The sequence below is a fragment of the Camelus bactrianus genome, chromosome 4 (genome assembly GCF_048773025.1).
Source record: "Camelus bactrianus isolate YW-2024 breed Bactrian camel chromosome 4, ASM4877302v1, whole genome shotgun sequence".
NCBI classification, from domain to species: Eukaryota; Metazoa; Chordata; class Mammalia; order Artiodactyla; family Camelidae; genus Camelus; species Camelus bactrianus.
The window spans coordinates 37,855,612-37,874,399 of NC_133542.1; the positions used below are offsets into that span (position 1 = coordinate 37,855,612).

The 18,788-nt window shown below is 34.8% G+C and overlaps 1 long non-coding RNA gene across 8 annotated transcripts in view; it reads right to left on the reverse strand.

Annotated features, from left to right (window-relative positions):
- Positions 1-18,788, reverse strand: part of LOC123616245 (uncharacterized) — a 94,073-nt gene that overhangs the window by 40,307 nt on the left and 34,978 nt on the right. For all 8 annotated transcript variants that reach the window (XR_012506390.1, XR_012506389.1, XR_012506391.1 and 5 more), the window contains exon 2: positions 13,022-13,091. This is a non-coding gene — a long non-coding RNA (uncharacterized LOC123616245). The remainder of the gene's footprint in view (positions 1-13,021; positions 13,092-18,788) is intronic.

Consider the following 18,788-nt stretch of genomic DNA (forward strand, 5'->3'; position numbering starts at 1 on the left):
GACAAACATACCCTTAATAATGAGACAGATGGTCAGAAAAATCCCTGGCCTGTTACCTTAAGTGAACTTGATTTTGGCAAAGTTAGCGAGTTCATTCTCTCTTAATGAAATGAATCTAGGACAAATTGAGTGCATTCACCCACTGACGTCCTTCAAAAATGAATGATCACCCAACCCTCTGCCACCTTCCCCCGAACACAAAGCGCTCTGAGCTCACAGTTACCAGGGCCTCCTGAGAAAGCAGTTTTTGCCAAGACTGTCTTTTTTCTAATTTCCTTGGGAAGAGAATCTACAGGATTTTCCCCAGTAATCAAAACAATTTCTGCCTTTAACATGTATCTCAGTTATTATAGTGTTTATGTTTTGTTCATAATTTCAGGATAGTCTAAAAGTAGTTACTTAGATCTGCTTTCTTTGTGGCATATGCTTTTAATATTTTCCAGAATTCTACTTTTTACTGCAACAGTTGTGACTGAAAAACAGGCTGTTCTCTCTATTGACTCACATTTCTAGAATTCCTTTTTGGTCAAAAGTGTAAGTCTATTCACCCTTCCAAACTTTTGTCTTCCTGACAGGGAAAGGAAATCCAGAAGGGAACATGTTGAGATCTTACAATTTTCCATTGCCTTTGTGTTTGTTTTCCTCAATTTCATTCTATATATTATCCAACTAACACCATTCTGCTTAGTATTTACTTATTTTAAAATAAAGACTTGGAATAATTTTTCATATTTTTAGCATTAGTTAGAAAACTATCTCTGGGCAATAAAACTTAAGTGTTAACTGAAATTCTGCCGATAATTTGAGAAAGTTTAAAATTTCTCTTTCTGTTGTACATATAGTTAGGTGATAATAGGAATTCCACATGGAGTTTATATGAAATGCTCCTTCAACAACTGGTCTGTAAGAAAAATAAACCTATTCCACACTTAATTTACAGCCATATCTTTAAATTTGCCTCTTCGTTTTGTTCATGGTAAGTTTTGCCCTGAAAATATAAGTGATTTTTAAATAGCCAAATACATCTAGTTTTTCCTTCATGGTTTTTGAGATTCCTGTCATACTTAGGACAGCTTTCTCCACCCCAAGTTTATACAAATAACCTCCTATAGTGTTACGGAAACGACAGGCCAGCCAAGAAACAAGCACCACTCGGAGGGCTGGAGTACTCAGATGTATTACGCCGGCGGGCTCAGAGGGGCTTCTGCTCCGAAGCTCTGAACACCTCCAAGATGTGCACATGAGGTTTTACAGGGTAAAGTACAAGCTTGGGGTATTTGGCCAATAGGCATGGAACAGCTTTAGCAGCATTATCATCACAAAAGTGGAGGCGGGGAGGCAGCAAACCAACATTCCAAAGCCAGATATGTATCTTTGAAAACCCAGCTGGCTAGCAAAAAACATGAACAGCAAACCAACACTAATTAACCTAAATTTCTAAGTTAGTCCAGCAGAACTCAGATCAGTATTCCAGTACTTAGATTTGTGAGTTACCTTGTTAGCCCAGCCCAGCCTCTCCTTCACATTTCTAGACTTGTGAGTTATCTTGTTAGACCAGCCCGGTTTTTCCTTCACAATAGTGCCTTCCAATATTTTTCTTTTAAAAAAAAAAGTGGTAGTGTCCATTCCTTTTTCTTTCTGGATAATTAATCATATCAGCATCATTTATTAAATTAGCCACTTTTTCTAAGTTAGATAAAAGCTACATACATACTTATATTTCTGTGGGTACTTGACCATACATGGCTAATATATTTATATACTTATATGCCAGTATCATATACTTGATTACAGTGACTTTATGGTTATCTTAGTATCTGGAAATCTCTAACTTTGCTTTCCTAATTGTTCTTACTCAGTATTCATAAATTTCTTAGCAACTTTTAGAGATTTTATCTTGCATTACACATTCCAGAATTATTTTACATGTTTCCATAGAAAAGTCCATTGAGATTATAATTTGAGTTGCATAATATTTATATCTTAATTTTGGAAGTACTAACATTTCAATGATAGTTCTTATTCTGGTTGGTTTATGTACTTCATTTAGATTTCAAAAATTAATTTTTTATGTCTTACACTATTCTTCCTATATTTAGGCCTAAGAATTTTGTTGTTTCATCCCTATTATAAATGTATATTTTTTTCACTTTAGTTTCAAACATTATTGTTAAGACAGAGAAAAATTATTGAGTCTCATAAAGTGCCCAATCAGAGTTACTCTTAAGACTTTTTCAGGGGCTCTGGGAAGAGATACTCAAGATGAAAAACATCTTGTCATAAGGAACCTGAGAATCAATGCAACATGAAGGAAAACAAAATCCATAGGTGGACACATAGCAGGTGCTACAGCTATTATTTGAACTTCTGGAACAAGCCACATGCAAAACCGTTATCATCTGTCCTTTTCAGTTACTCAAGCCAATAAACTTCCCCTATTTTCACTTGATTTAAGCAGGGTTAAGGAGGTCTTATTTTTCTTTGCTTATCAAATAAGGTGGGTACAGAAATTTGAACTTGACTCTTCTGGATGATTGTGATGCTGAGAACCTTCAGAAAAATGCTAAGTCACACTCTGCAACTATCATAGGAAAAATACTTTAATGGGAGTAGAGTTAAACTTTAGAGAATTGTTGCAATGTTATCAAAGATGTGTAGGATAAAACCAAGATTGCTTCATTAAAGAGCTCAGTTTAAAGGGTTAGTAATACAATAAAAAGTATTGGGGGTTTCCAAGTGCAAAACTGTAAAAATAAAGTAAATCAATTGTGTGAAAGGATGATGGACAGTTATCTTCTATTCCTGTACAATAGAAATTTAATATATTAATACTTCCCTTCTAACGGAGAGTTTAGAAATTCACCTGACAATCATTATTTTATTCAAGGCCTTTTTATTAATTAAAAAACAAACATTAATTGTAAATAGCATAATTATGTTCCTTTACGCCATGAAAATATAACTTGAACCCACTATGGTGTTCTGCACTCTCTTTTGTATCCATCTTGTTTATCCAGCTGGTTTCTTTATTATCCATTTCCTTACAACCTATTGCACAATTCTGATTTTTTTCTGTTTCGGCTTTAAAGTCACACTGAGACCAATCAACAGCTTTTAAACATTTGATCATGTTTGAGATTATATTTAGGGAACTCCTTTGCTTCCTGTTGAAAAATAGTTGAGACTCAAATAGGATTAGGACTGACTATCACTCAGGGTTTCCAAACATAACTTTGGTATCATTTGATAACTCACTTATTCATTCTTCCATTTCACTCCACAGGTTAAACTGGGTACGACTATAATCCAGGCACTTTTCTAGACACAGTAGAAACATCACTGGAAAACAGACAAAGATCTTGCTCTCATGGAACTTAGGTTCCAAGGAGGACGGAGCAAATAAACCTATACACAAAATTTAAATGATATCAAGTGGTGATAAGAACTATGAGTTACTGTGAAGTAGAGCAGGGCAGAGAATGACAGTGGAAAGGGATGAGGACACCCTTTTATATAATTGTGAGCAAAGTCTCCTCTGCTAAGGTGACTTTTTATGCAGTCATAGTGACGTAGGGACTAAATGGATACCCAAGGAAGGCACATTCCAGACAAGTGAAGAGACTCTGCAACATGAGAATGCTTAACGTATTTAAAAAGTTAGCAAGAATGCCAGAAGGCCTGGAGTAGTGAGGCTCCAGGAGAGACAGAAAACAGATGAAGGGGGCTCAGTCACGAGGGATATGAATAATTTGTTTTAAAAGATTGCTCTGTTCACGGATGAGAATAGACCATAGGAGGGCAAGTGTAAAGATAGTCACTGCGAAATGACACGGAATTTTTCAGTGTGGAGGTCATTAATGACCCTGACAAGGTAAGTGTAGAAGAAATAAATGTTATGTTTCAAAAAAAATTGTACATCATTATAGCACACTCTTCTGGGCTTTCAGATTCTAGGGGAAAATCGGTGAAGTAGCTATTACAATAACACAGAAGAGAGATGATGGTGCCTGGACAGCGAACTCTAAGTGAGAAGTCATCATATTCGATATATTATGAAAACGAATGAAGAGAATTTGCTGGATGTGAAACAGAGGGCTTGTATCAGTGTTCTATCGGAAAAGATATGGCATATTCAATTAAGATGATGAGCCGTGTGTTTAATAAAGGAGTTATTTAGAAAGATGTGAGTGGGGTATAAAGGAACTCAAAGAATAGTGCAATGCCCTGAGAATGAAGCTGAAAGTCCAGGATAACAACCTATCTTAAGAGGGGTTATAATAGACTAGCCGTAAAGAAAGCAGCCAGCCCCAAACGGCCCCCTTAAGGATACAGACAAGGGAATCAGTACTGTGACCTCCCTCCAAACTTCTGCAAAGGCTCCCTATTGACTGAAACCAATTATGAAACAAAGGACAAGGAAGAACCTTGATTTAGTTCCTACAGGTGTGCTTTCATTGCTATGAAGCAGGGTGTGGAAGGGTGGAGAATGAGCCTGGAGATATCCAGGATGACTCTACACAGTTGGCTTCAGTAACTGGACGTGCATGAGGATCAGAGGTTGTGTGTGTGTGTGTGTGTGTGTGTGTGTGTGTTAAAGGATAGACTGAAAGAAATCAAAGTTGAATTTTGGATAACACAGCCTTAAGATGGCAACATGACAGTAAATGTGAATTTTTTAAAAATGGATGTATGGATGTCAGGCGTTTCCATGAAAATATTAGGAATTTTAAGCATAAGGTGGGTAGTTAAACCCTTGAAACTAGATGAAATCACCTAAGCAATGCGGGTCGAGGGAGAAGGGCGAATGAAAATAATCAAGAGGAACCAGCAAGGGAAACAGCAAAAACATTTTGTTTTTTTTCAAAAAGGAGGGAGTCATTAATTATGTCAAAAAGCTGTTAATAGCTGGAGCAAAATATTATTGGGAAACGACATTAAACTTTTCAGTGTAGAGGTCATTAATGACGTGTAGATAAAAATGTTGTGTTTGGTAGAAACTACACGCTGTCAGATTTTAGCCTAGAACATCGTCTTTGAGCTATTTTCCCACTCTGTAAACGCAGGTAACTGATGGGTAAATCTGACTTGTCTGGTAGTATTTAATTAACATTTTCTGTCCAGTTTGGTAGTGCCTTTCCTTTAAAATGGAGATGGTGAAAGTACTTGTTTGTTTTGACCCTCGCTCTAGTTGAGGTAGAACAGAAGAAGAAAGATTACCCCTGAGAATTCTAACCCTAAGCTGGCACACACCTTGTTTGCTTGAGGAACTGGAGAAAGGTAGGTGTGAAGAGAACATAATGAGCTTAAACGGGTAGTGGTGCGGCCCAGGGTAGGTTCTTGTCTAGCTTCCTGTCTGTCACCTCCTTGTTATGTAGAATGCTGCAGACGATAATGTCTCTATTTCACTGGATAACTCAGCCATGAGGGTACCCCTTGGCTCACATTCTGAAAGCCCAAACATGATTCTTTTCTTGCAGGTAACAAGTTTACTAAAATCCACAGGTTCCACCCTTCTGATTTCCATTTCATAAGAACTAGTTTGATACATAATAATATTTACTTGAATTTTTATTTTGTCATTTGATCCTGCAATGAATGCATTTACCCCGGTCAAGAATATTCAAAAAAGAAAAAGTTATCCTCATATAATTTTCTCTTCTCTCCTCATATTTCTAATTTTCTTTGAAACCAATATTACTTTCCTTTGCTGAGATGGACACTTAGTTAAAATAATTCCTAGGTGGGGGAAAAAAATCTCAGAATGAGAAACTGAACTTGAACTAAATTATCTTAGTCTAACATCTCAGAAAGAGCATTTATTTTAAACATAAACTTAGATCTTTCTCTCAGCTCCAATCCCAAGATGATTCAATTTGAATCTGTTCTGGTGCTCTCTCACTCACATTCATCTTATGAAAAACAAAGCATATGGGGGAAGCCCTTTGGTCTCGGTACCCATTTGGTTACGTCTAGATGCCTTATAGCATACAGGCTACTGAAATCTGAGAGCCTTGGGTTTCTGTTCCATCTGGAAGTCCAGCAAATTTTGCAAAGTCTATAAACCTGAGAGTCCAGGATCTCAGGCATAGTGGGGTGACTGAAGGAGTGCCCTAAACCTCCATCAGGGGCCTGACCTTTATAATCCTATTACAATCATTGTTTTTTTTTAAATTATTATTCCTGAAATATAAAACCAGAAGGAAGAAAACTTAAATTACAAATGTCACCACTCATTTATGTAAAAGTTACGTCTTCTACATATGCAGATGCACCATATTCTCTTGCAGTCTTTCTAAACCCTTCATACTAGCTGTACCCTTCAGGATATTAGAAAAATGGAACCATCTCTTGACTCCCATGAGCCCATGAAACTGAGTTGGAAAGATTCTGCCAGGAATAACAGACAGATGAATGTTGCTTTTGATAACAAACCAATGAAGATATGTTTACTTTTTATAAATAGCTTGTCAAATATTCACTTACAGTTAAATTAAAGATACTGTTGTACTGAAAAATGACGAGTGATCATTCCTCGACACACTAGAAATTCTATCTTGGTGCATCAGGGTTCACAGACAGATGACACTTCAATGAACGTACATTTGTTGGCGGCTAACCTGGGCCGAGAATGGAATGCTTGTTAGTTTTTTCAGGTCTTTGGTTTTTTGGGGACGTATAACTGTGCTAATTGATTGAGAAATTTAAAAGTTGGGTTTTTTGAGTTTGGTTCTTTTTTAACCTGTCAGTGTGTTCTTAACTGAAGTCATGTTATATTGAAATTGTACTGTTCTCATTCTTTATTTCAGTGTGAGAAATAGGCCGAGGAAGTGAGCATCTGTAAATGCCCTTTTACATTACTTTTACTACGTGGAACTGAGAATCTCTAAAATTCCAATGGCTTTGTACTTATGAAGTGGCCACGGAAAACATCTGTGAATATTGAAAGAAAACCCCAGTGGAAAAGTGCTGAATAAAGGATTGCAACATGTGACGGCATTCCAGCACTTCCTAACAGCTCCACATTCCAAACAGTCTCTTTTTTATAATATGGCTGAAAATATCATTTAATTTAAAGCTGGCATCACTAACAAATAGTCAAGGCTCAACTCCCGGTGTTTGATCAATTGTGGGTTTGTTTCGTGTTTGTACGTGGGAGGAAAGGGACCCTGCCAGCCTTTTCGGATGTTAGACTCTATATACTCTAGCACCACCTACTGGGGATTGGTTTGTAGTGCCCCAGATTCCAAAAAACCGAAGACCTCAAATCTGATTCTTTCCCTAAACTTTCATTTATTTTCTTGCTTTTTCTCCCTCCTATGCCCTTTTATTTTCTGTTGCTTCTGTGGTCAGTGTTTTTTATTTCTCTTTACCTATTAGAAATACTCTGCCTTTCTCAATGTAATTCTCATACACAATTGTCTAAAACAAATACTTTCATGACGTGGACAGGTTGAAGATGAGGGGAAAAAGGTTCATGTCATGTCATCACCTTAAAATGATGACTCATGACTAATAAGATTCAGAACGATGTTGTTTCATATATTAAATATTAATACTTAGAATTAATATTTAGCATTTCTACCCCTAGATTCCCTTGAATCCCAATTTTTCCATTAAGGAGCTACAAGGCTGCACAAACTCCCCAAGTCTATTTTCTCACCTGGAAAAAAGGCAATGCTGATAATACGTAACTCTTAGCAATGCTGTGAGAACTGAATGGTATATATGCACACAGACTTTTTGGCAAAGCACCTTTCCACACAGTAAATGTGCAATAAACGTTTTCCCTTATTATTAGCCCTGGGAAGACAAAGTCTCTATTTTCATTCATCTCTATTGCTTTAACAGAGCATAGCACGGGGATTATATGTGGTAGGAACTTAATAAATGCCTTTTGAATTAACTATTTGGAAAACATGAAATTATTTGCAAATAAAAAGTGATACTATTCCCATCCTTGAAATTCTAATGTTTTCCTTCAAAAAGTTATTTGATATATCTAATCATTATTTCCTGTCTCAGTATATAGCAGAATATCCATTGTGTACAGTATAATGGGGGAAAAAAGCATTATTACCATGGCTATGAGACAGCCACTCTGTTAATCACTTTGTAGATATTATTTTATTTACTGGACAGAGGGCCCAGAATCTTGATTTCACTCTCAGTTTTATTACTAACTTTCTAAATAAAATTTGAGCACTACTCTCTAGAGCTTAGAGTCCTTGAGAGAAAGGCTGACTATACTGTATCTGAAGTTTCTTTCAGCTCTGTTATCCTTACTATGATGACTATGACCTGATAAATTAGGGTTGAAATAGTATAATTCAGTATTTATACTGGCTATCATTCTGCTTGTCTCCATTTGAAAATGAAAGGGACAAATGAGATGGAATTACAGATAATTAGAGACAAGAGATTAGATGTCATACAGCTAACCCTCCACCCCGATTTAATCAAACACACAGAAAGGTGACGTGTTCTGCCCAAGATCATAACACAAGATGCAGCATTATTAAGTTTGTTCCAAAAGATTTGGTAGAAATGGCAGATCTGACTTTTGTATACTTTAGCTTCTCCGTGCTATGTAGAGGCGAGTGCAGTGTGGGAGAAAAGTCAGCCTGAAATGCAGTTGCGGTATTTTCAGATGGCCACTTGTGAAATGTAGACCTGAGCAAATCCAAAAACACTGAGACCATCTCATTTATGATATGTATCTTCAGAAAGATTCTGGGGTACACTACACTGAGGCTATTTTTGAAATAAGAAATCCTTTCTTTTAATGTAAATTTAAATCACATTGTAGAAAGTTTGGATAATAAAGTCACCCATATTTACATGACTCCAAACAGTCATGTACATAGTTTAAAATATTTTTGTTTTTCTATGCATGTATTATACATATTTTGTAATTATGGCGTTCATAAAACAGTTCTGTTATTTGATGGTAATTTTTTGCCATAGTGTTACATAGTCTCTTTGGCATCAAATACTTGCCAAGTTATCTAGCAAATGATCATATATCACAATTTATGTTAACATCCCCCTATATTTCTGAGCAGCACTAAGTTGTTTGCCTTTCTTTCTTCTTTTCTCTTCCTCCCTCCCTCCCTCCTTCCCTTTTTAGAATTTTAAATAATGTACTGCATTCATGGCTTTCTCTACGTTTTCTGATCTTTCTATTATATAAACTATCAGAGTGATTGTCAGATTGCTTTGTCAAATTGCCAAATTTCCTTCTACCAAAGTGTATAGCGTCTAACAATGCCACCAGTAATAGAAAGCCATACAAGTTTTATTCTGTGCTCAAATGCAATGAGAATGATCATAACTATTTCAGTTTACATACATGTATTTTCATTACTAATATGTCTGGATTAATTCCAGTAATTTTATTTTGTGTATGTCCTGCTTTCTCTATGTTTTGTTCACTCTTTCCCTGATCTTTCTTCTTTTAAATAAATAATTATTTTAAGACTCTATTGGTTTGGAAATAATATACTTGATTTTTTGTTACATGAATTTTAAATTAGCATAAGTATAAACTAATTAATACCTCTACTAGCTTACAGAACAACATCAAAACCAGGACATACTAACTTTAATCAGTTGCCTCTTGATTTATAAATTAATGTGTTCTAGTACTTATTATGATTTATCAACCCCAGTTATTGATTATTAGAAATCTAAAAAGAAATACAATGTTTATTAAGAGAAGCAATACAAGGTAATGAGCACATAAACACATCTATTCATGAGCTCTGGAAACATTAAAGCCATCATTTGACAATGCTTAGAATGTTTTTAATATAGTTCCAAGTTTGTGTTTAAAAAAATAATGCTAATAGCTAAAATTATTAGGCGTGCACTCTCAACCAGGCACTCCTCTAAGATCGTCCTATCGTCAGCGTATAACAACCCTCTGATGTAGCTGAGTGTGTGCACCCGGAGCTTAAGATGAAAACACTGTAAGGCAGAGGAGTTAATTAACTTGTTTAAAATTGCAGTTTAGAAGTGGGTGAACTGGCTTTCAAATGAATATTTAGATTCAGTTTGTACGTGGTTCTACTCCTATGGCATTTTAATTTCTAGGTATTTGACTATTAAAAGTATTGAAGTCAAATTTCAACCGCCCAAAGGCATCCTGTTGGCGTCATTTCACATCTCGCCAGTTCAGGCTGGATAATATGCCTGGATTCCACATGCTGCTGTTGCTGCTGTTTTCTTTGTTTTGTTTTCTTTTGTTTTACTTTATCACTGTTCTCTCAGTTTGCCCATTGACTATTTTTTATGCAATAGGCAGAAAGGACAAAAATAAATATAAGAAGACTTTTTTTTCTTTGCTTTGACTTGGGCCAAATTTATAAAGTACAGAAAGAGCCTTTGTGACGATGTTTGAGGGAATGGAAAGGGTAGGGCAGGCATGGAGTCTCACAGAGCAGGTCTGCAGGGTGGGGAAGCCAGCTTCCTTACTGCCCTACCATAGATTCTTTTAGTCTTGACTAAATTATTTCCATTGACTTTCCAAAGGGTTAGACACATTTCTAGTCTTCTATTGTTGTTTTAATTAGATTTATTTATTTTTAACCAGGGAGATTTGATCCTGGTAATGAAATTTAAAAATATTTTGCATTTCACTGTTTGTTAGTATTATATTACAAATACAAAACAGATTCTAATATCATACATAAATGCTTTCTTTACAAAATATTCTATTCAATGATTTATACAATTATTTTCATTTATTAATATAGATAATACAGAATTTTCTAGAGATGCATTTATTTGGCTTTCTGATTTTATATATTCTCTTTGGGATGTGGTGGAATATTTTCCAAAAGAATACAAAAGAAATGGTAACTCTGTGAGGTGAAGAATGTGTTAATTAACTTATTGTGGTAATTATTTCACAGTGTATGCATATATTAAATCATCATATTGTATACCTTAAATTTAAAAAAAATAAACAATAAAAAAAAGAAACAAGCATCATACCCCTTTAATGCATTTAGCACAGAAAACTACGAAATAGCATTTATTTCAGTTTTGAAGAGTTTGGGTGCTACAGTCCAAAAACATAAAATTAAGAAATAGCACAGCATCTATAATTAATTGGATGGATTAGAGAAGTAATTCCCAAATTTCCACCAATGGGCAGAATTTGCTTGGGATAAATTATATCTCTTGGATCTGATGGCGACTGACTAGACATGCTTTCAAGTTTTATGTATATGCTCGAACAGGTGAGATTAAGAATTTTGCTGTGAACCATACCATCTCAATCTATTCCAAATAAAGAGGAGTTTGATCTGATTTACATTTAACATTGAGAGAGAGAATTGCTTATTGGTTCATCCTTCCAATCTTCTTTTAGCTTCTCTGTTTCTTCTGCAGACTTATGGGTCGTCTAGAGTGAGTGGTATCTTTTGATATTTGTCATGTTCTAAAGGTGGGCAAGACTGTTAATGTTGGGAAAGTCTAAGAATGAGCTTGAATTCATTTAAATAACTCAGATAACAACCCAAAAGAAACAAATAAACCCCAAGTCAAAGAAATCTAATGTCATAAAATACTATTATTATAACCAGAAAATTACTAAGGTTAAATTTCTTTTCCCTTAAGGTAGCTGTTTTAAAATGATTTAAGTGAACACCCTATAAACAGAACAAGAACACATGAGCCATCATCCTCCTCGGGTAATGGAAGTTCAAGTCTTTCCTCTGTGTGGCAAAATTACCACTCTCATTCAGTTCGGAAAAATGACCATTTAAATTAAGAGAGGAAATGGAGAGAGTAAAGTCAATAAACTTGAACAAATCCAATGAATTTCTTTGTGTGGTAGATAGTTCTAAAATGACTGCCAAGACACCTGACCCTTAGTGTATATGCCCTGTATAATCTCTTCTCTTTGAGTGAGTGAATATAATGAGGTATTACTTCCATGATTATGTTGCATTTTATGGCAAAAGGAATTTTTCAGATATAATTAAGGTCTCTAATCCGTTGACTTCGAGTTAAGCAAAGGGAAGATCACCTTTGGTGAGTCTGGCTTAATCAGGTGAGCCCTTTACAAGAGGGAACAAGGCCCTCCCTGAAGTCAGACAGATCCTAATACTGGCCTCCAGGAAGTGAGCTCTGTATTGTGAGAGGTCTGGAGAGGCCACGTGGCAAAGAACAACCTCTAGTAGTTGAGCTCGGCTCCTTAAAACAGCATTTGGAGTTAAATGCAAGTTGATCATATGACCTAGCAACGCTGTATGTATGCATTTACCCAAGAGAAATAAAAACATATATCCATATAAAAACATATTCATAAATATTTATCATATTTTGTTCATAATAGCCTAAAACTAGGAAAAAGGCAAAATAGTCTAAACACAGGTAAACAGGGAAACAAATTCTGGTCTATCCACACACAGTAGGAGTACACAGCAATAGAAAGAAACACACTACTGAAATACAAAACTATGGGTGATCTCAAATACATTATGCCAAATACAAATGAAAAAACCAGATGCGAAACAGTACCTACTGAACAATGCCGCTTATACAAAATTCTAGAATGGCAAGACTAATGTATAACAGAAAGGTCAGTGGTCGCCTAGATGAGGAAGTGAGGATAGGGAACGTTTTAGAGTGATGAACTTTTATGTCTTGATCATCGTATTGGTTACACGGGTATATACATTTGTTAAAATTCATTGAGCTATACACTTATAGGGCTCATTTTAGTGAAATTATACCACAAAAAAGCTGATTAACAAAATCAGCATCTGGTACACAGTAAAACATTCATCAGTATTTGTGAATGGACAAAATTTTGCTTACAGTCAATTTTATTCTTTAAATAATTTGCAGTTTTAGGAAAATTTTACTTTCCATAATAGCCCAGATGGACCAGTGTATAACCAGACGTAACACACATTATGGATTTTGAAAGCCCATAATGAAAATCACTAATTATTAATTACACCTGTCTGTGATGGTGGGTTATCTGCAATAATTAATTTGGGGGACTTACCATTTTAATGCAATCCAGTGTTATTTTCTCTGTCTTGAGGATTCATATGAGTTTAGCCATCATAAGAGTTCTGAAAAGATTTGACACAAATGCATCAACCGTACAGTTTAGAAAGTCACAAAGATATTGAGAATTATAACAGTACATTTTAATATTGGAATTAATGTGCTCTGTGTAACAGGCAATATGTTGTGTTAAATAAAATGGCTTTAAAATTGGGGATCCCATTATTCCTTAAGAAATAATACTTTCATGTCTTTAGATACATTAAGATAGAGTGATTCATTTACTAGGTATGAGTTTAAATTGTTGAATTTTAAAAAACAAAATCACAACACTGAGAAAGTTAATACAATAAAAATAAACACATCAAGATATTTTATAGGAGATTTAGGAATGCCTACCAAAAGGCAGAGGGTTATAACTGAGGTCTCAAACTATTATTCCTCTCCCTGCTTTGCTTTCAGATATTTCAAGAGATTGTCTTCTTTATGCAAATCTCCAGTAAGACAGGATTGGTTAAAAGCTATGACTCCACATTGAAAGCAGTAGTTTTATTAACTAGTGATCGATATAAAAAATAAAATCCAAGAATATGTCTCATAAATTCATAACCGCTCAGAGTACCTTTCAAGGTTCTCTGGTACATTTGAAAAAATGCTTTATGGAACCAAATATTTGCCCATATGCAATTATCTGTTTTCTTGTGCTCAAATATCTCAGCATCATTTTCTTTTTCTGAGTAACTGACAGATTCTTTGTCATACAGCTGGATTATCACTGTATATAATGTGGACCTGACAAAAAAGTGATCAATCATTTTTTGACAGACTTTGAACTTTCTCCTTACCACTATTCAACTATCCTCTTCCACCATGAGACATGTGGACAAAGTTTAAATGGCCAATAGGCTGGGAAGTTATGAGAAGGATTCAAGAATCAAGAGAGTCATTTGAAATTCATTATGGCTCTGAGAACCTATGATTCTGTGACTTTTCCAAATGCATTTGCATTCTCTCCCACCCCAGTGTGCAAGTAGCACTAATTGTGTTTTATATTACATAACACAAACCATTGGGTTTTTAAAAATTTTCAAATAAAATTCAAACAAGTGAACTGAGACCGCGTTTGTTTAGCGCTATACTCTGGTTTTGGCAACTCTCTGTGCTATAGAAAACCAAGTCTTTTTTGTACCTCACCCCGTGAACTTGAGGGAACTTCTTTGTTTTGTTCCAATGTAGTTATACACTGTTGTAACACCATTTTTATTTCCATGTTATTTTTTAAAACAAAATATTACTCACTTTTTGTAAAGAGTCAAAACTTTTTTCCAAATTCTATGTTTTCTTTTTTAAAGGCTGTAAAAGTTTGTGTTGTGTGCTAAAACTACCTGCATTTTCTGTTCGGACAAAACAAGTAATTTTTGAAAATGCATACATGTTATGCTTTAACAAATCACTGTTTTATTTTAAGATATGCCTATTGTTGAGATTTTCCACTAAATGTCATTTTGTCCGTAGATGTTCTCTAAGCTCCGAGCAACCGTTTAAATGATTCAGGTTCTAGACCTCACCATTCCTGGACTTAGGTAATTAATTATAAATATAAATACTAACTTTGAGAACAAACTTGATCATTAACCTGGCATTAATCTGCCCAACTTTAGCCATTAGTCACTGACAAGAAAAAAGAAAACCAAACAAAACCAGGCATGAAATTTGGAATTATGACTGGTAAAATGTGACATTTAAATGTTTACTAAGACATTCCTATAACATTAACAATAAGATACTTATAAATACTTTATATATAAAGTTGATAATGGCCATCATAACTCCAGCATCTGTTTTTAGAAGGCTCTCAAGATTTAAGATACTAATCCATCAACATTTTCTTGCCCTTAGCATTTGAAAGATAACTAGCTGTTTTAATTAAAGGCCAATGAGGGACTTACACCATGCAGCCCACACATAAATTAAACCTATGATTATCCCAATGTTCTAATCAACTGCGCTACAGACGTACTACAGTCTTGATGATGGTAAAGAGCACAAGAAAAAGTCTATATTAAAATAACACCATGTTACCTTTTACTGTGTTACTGAGCATCCTTTCAAATAAATAGACTATCTTAGCAAACAGTATTATGTCATAATGTACTAAAAGGCGGCAATTAAATGCACTTAATAAAAAGCAAAGAGTCATGTATAAAATATCATATACTTTAAATTCGGAGATATGTGCTTTGAAAATATTTTTTTAAATCTTCCAGACATTGAGAGAAATGGTTTAAAACTATAAATTGAGGGTTTTGTTGCTGTTGTAGTCAAATCTTTTCAAGTAACTGAGTGCTTATATGAGAGGAGAAAGACAGCTCTAAGAATAACTTTATAAAATGTAATACCAGACTTAAAAAAAAATGTTTCCCAGAAAGTTTCTACCTGTATTCTAAATAGGCAACAAACAAAATAGGGTAAATATAAAAAGAACACTTTATTAACTAAAGTGTTCCTAGATGATAGTCACCATTAACTTAATAAATACATGTGGAAAGAATGGATACGTAATGATGCACAGTGTTTTGAATCTTAAAAATGGCTTGAGAGATTTTGCATTTTCAATCATAATTCTAAGACATTTTTTCACTGTATTCTTTCTCTGGATCTTGGCTAAGCACAAGTATCATGAAAGAAAAATACACACCATATCTACCACTGAGTTATCCATTTGTCTTCTAGAAATAAAGTTATTCTCTCATGAAGAGTACATGATTATTATTCTCAATAATAGTCTAAATGTTGAGGTATATCACCATATGACCTTAAATTTTAGTTGCATAAACTCAGTGGCAGATTTTCAGCAATTAATGTTACAGCCAGTGGGAGTCATATATTTATATATCTTCTAAGTCACAATCCATATTTACTGTTGATATTTTGTTACTGTAAGTTCAAATGATTTCAGCCAACTGTCTCATGCTTAATTTGCTCTGATGCTATGAAACATCAGTGCTTTAAAGAAGTGTGGGATGCAGTACCGCGTTGAGGTGATAAAAATAAATTAATTAAAACTCATAACTGCATACTTCTTTAATTTAATTTTTGTCATAAAATTAATTCTCTTCCAGGGCTTGCAAAATCACAAGTTAAGTGCTTTCTCATAACATTTTTATGGGTTTCTTGAGCTTTGAGCCTAGCTTACTAACTCATTAATTTGCGAGTCATCTTGAAATATTTCCTGTGGAATCCATGGTGATTTATCAGGTGCTATGAAGTTTAAAAAACAGAGAAACAATTAAGTAATTTGAAGATGCATTTTGTGGATACTATAGATATATATATATATTTTTGAAACACTATTCAGTTATAATGTGATTACTTTGAAAAAACTTCTGCTTCTTCTGAAGTTCTTTTCATGTTCTCTCTTGAATCAAAGATAAGTAAGTACAGGAAACATTCTTTCCTGTAATATCTACTGTAGTTGAGTCACTTATTTATCCACTACTACATGAAGTTTTAGGAACGGAACAGTTAAGCTTATAACTAAGATGTTGCTTGTAGACCAAAATCTTGTAAACAAGGAAGTAAATCTGAAAAGGTTGTGATAGTAAGAATAAAATAAATACTTGTTATATTGGCATGAATTAAAAATTTAAATATTAGCAAGGGAATAAATGGCAATTTGTGAGACAACCAATGATTGCATTTTACCACTGAAAATCAATAATTACACTAGTAATTGAAGATCAATTATAATACCAATCATTGAGGGGGGCAAAAAAGAGAATGTAAATGAAATGTCCTCTCAGTTTTTCTGTAGTCTTAAAGGATGATCTTGATTAAGAAGATTACTGTCTCTGGCTTGGCTGGCTCCATTATTCTGATTTTGTCCAGTCCAACTGGAAATAAACATAATTGTGTGTTTATATGTCTTTCTTTCTTAGGTCTAATACAGTGTTCTGTTTGTGAACAAAATCTTGCTAAGATAAAAGAGGCTTATTTTTTCCCCTTTAATCCTAAGAAGATCTGTTTGAGATGTAGGCTTCTTACTTACAGGTAAATTTTACCAAATTTTTTCCTAAATAAAAGAAGTGAAAATATCTCTCATGTAAAGTCAGGGATAGGAAACATTTTATTTTACCTGCACAGTAATTTAGATGCTGTGGTTGTGAGCCTAGTGGGACATTATGGCTGAGCCCTCATCAAGTGTGTCTTATGTACTTGCTGCGTGTCTGGCTGTAAACTACCAGATGCTGGAAAGAAAGGAAAATAAAAAATATAATCTTGGTCTAAATCCTTACTTCTAGCCTAAGAAGGTGTGTGTGTGTGTGTGTGTGTGTGTGTGTGTGTGTTACTTATAACCAGTGATTGGGTAGAACTTTAAATTAAAAGCTACACATCAGAAAGAACAGATCTTTGCCTTCAAAGATACAGTTTTGAAGATTCTCAAGCTGTGGTACAATATGAATTGAGTGAGCCACTTATCTAGAGAGTGTACTTTACCTAACAGCCAGAACCTACAACACATCTCAACATAACATTGTGAAGTACTTTTTCAAAAGTCTTTTGAAGGAAAAAAATGTAAAAGAAAATGGCATATATGCATTTGGGTGTCCATGAAGTAAATGCCTTCAAATGTATTCCTTATGAATGTTAAGCAATGTGATGGTTTCAATTTTTTTAATATGCTATCTTGCATTACAAATTCAAATATCAGAAAGATATTTACTTGAAGGCCACCAGATTAATGTTAAAAATCGTTTTAGTTATTCTAAAGCCATGAGAAAGGATTACATTTCCCAGCTTGGTTTTTTTGTTTGCTTGTTTGTTTGTTTGTTTGTTTTAAAAAAGCTTGTTTATGCTCTCTTGTTCGCTTTTACATCCAAATCCCAGGAAATCATCTTCCCTGGGGACACTGTTTCATTTGGATGGCCATGTGCAAGTTTCAAATTTTTCTGGACTTTTTCCAGCTCCACCATAATTTCTTGCGGTTGGTGGGCAGCTGAATGAAGTAAGAGGAAGAATAAAGAAGACCCTTACAAGAAATTATCAGCCCAAATCACTGCAGATATTTCATTAACAGAAAACTCCAGGGGGGTGTAATGATGAGAGGGCGTCTGGGAGAGTTTACATTCTAGAGAGGGAGAAAAGAAGCAAACCACTAAACACGTGCATGAACATAATTAAAGACTGTAATAAATATCCGTTAAGAAGTAAATAGGGTGCTACAGTAATGAATTACTGGGTTGACTGTGTAAGGCTGATTAGGGACGATTTCTCAGAGAAGATGGTCTGTTCAGTGCACCTTGAGGGACAAGAAGAAGCCGACCCCGCTGAGAATGAGAAGCTTGGAGTTCCTGGTACACTTTCACACTTCTGTGGATGCTTTTCCTTGTGTGTGGAGTGTGAGCTCACGTCTACCCTTACTTCTTTCCACTTTACTACTCAGCTCAGGCATTTATTGGCTAGGAAGTTATTCCTGAAGTTGTCTCTATTTTTCTTCTCCAGGATGTGTTAGATACACTTCCTTGGTGCCCCTCTAATCACTCACAAATCTCTCTTAACACACTTTCCTTCCTACACTGAAATTACATGTCCATAAGCCATTGCCCTGTCTCGTTTCTCTTTATAATCCTAGAATCCAGCACTCTGCTTCACGAATTGTGGTTGAAAAAATGAGAGGTTATTATTCACAAAAACTTCAGATGAAACTTTGAGTTCATGCTATCACAGGGTACAATAAAAGCTTCTAACTGAAACTCCATGGG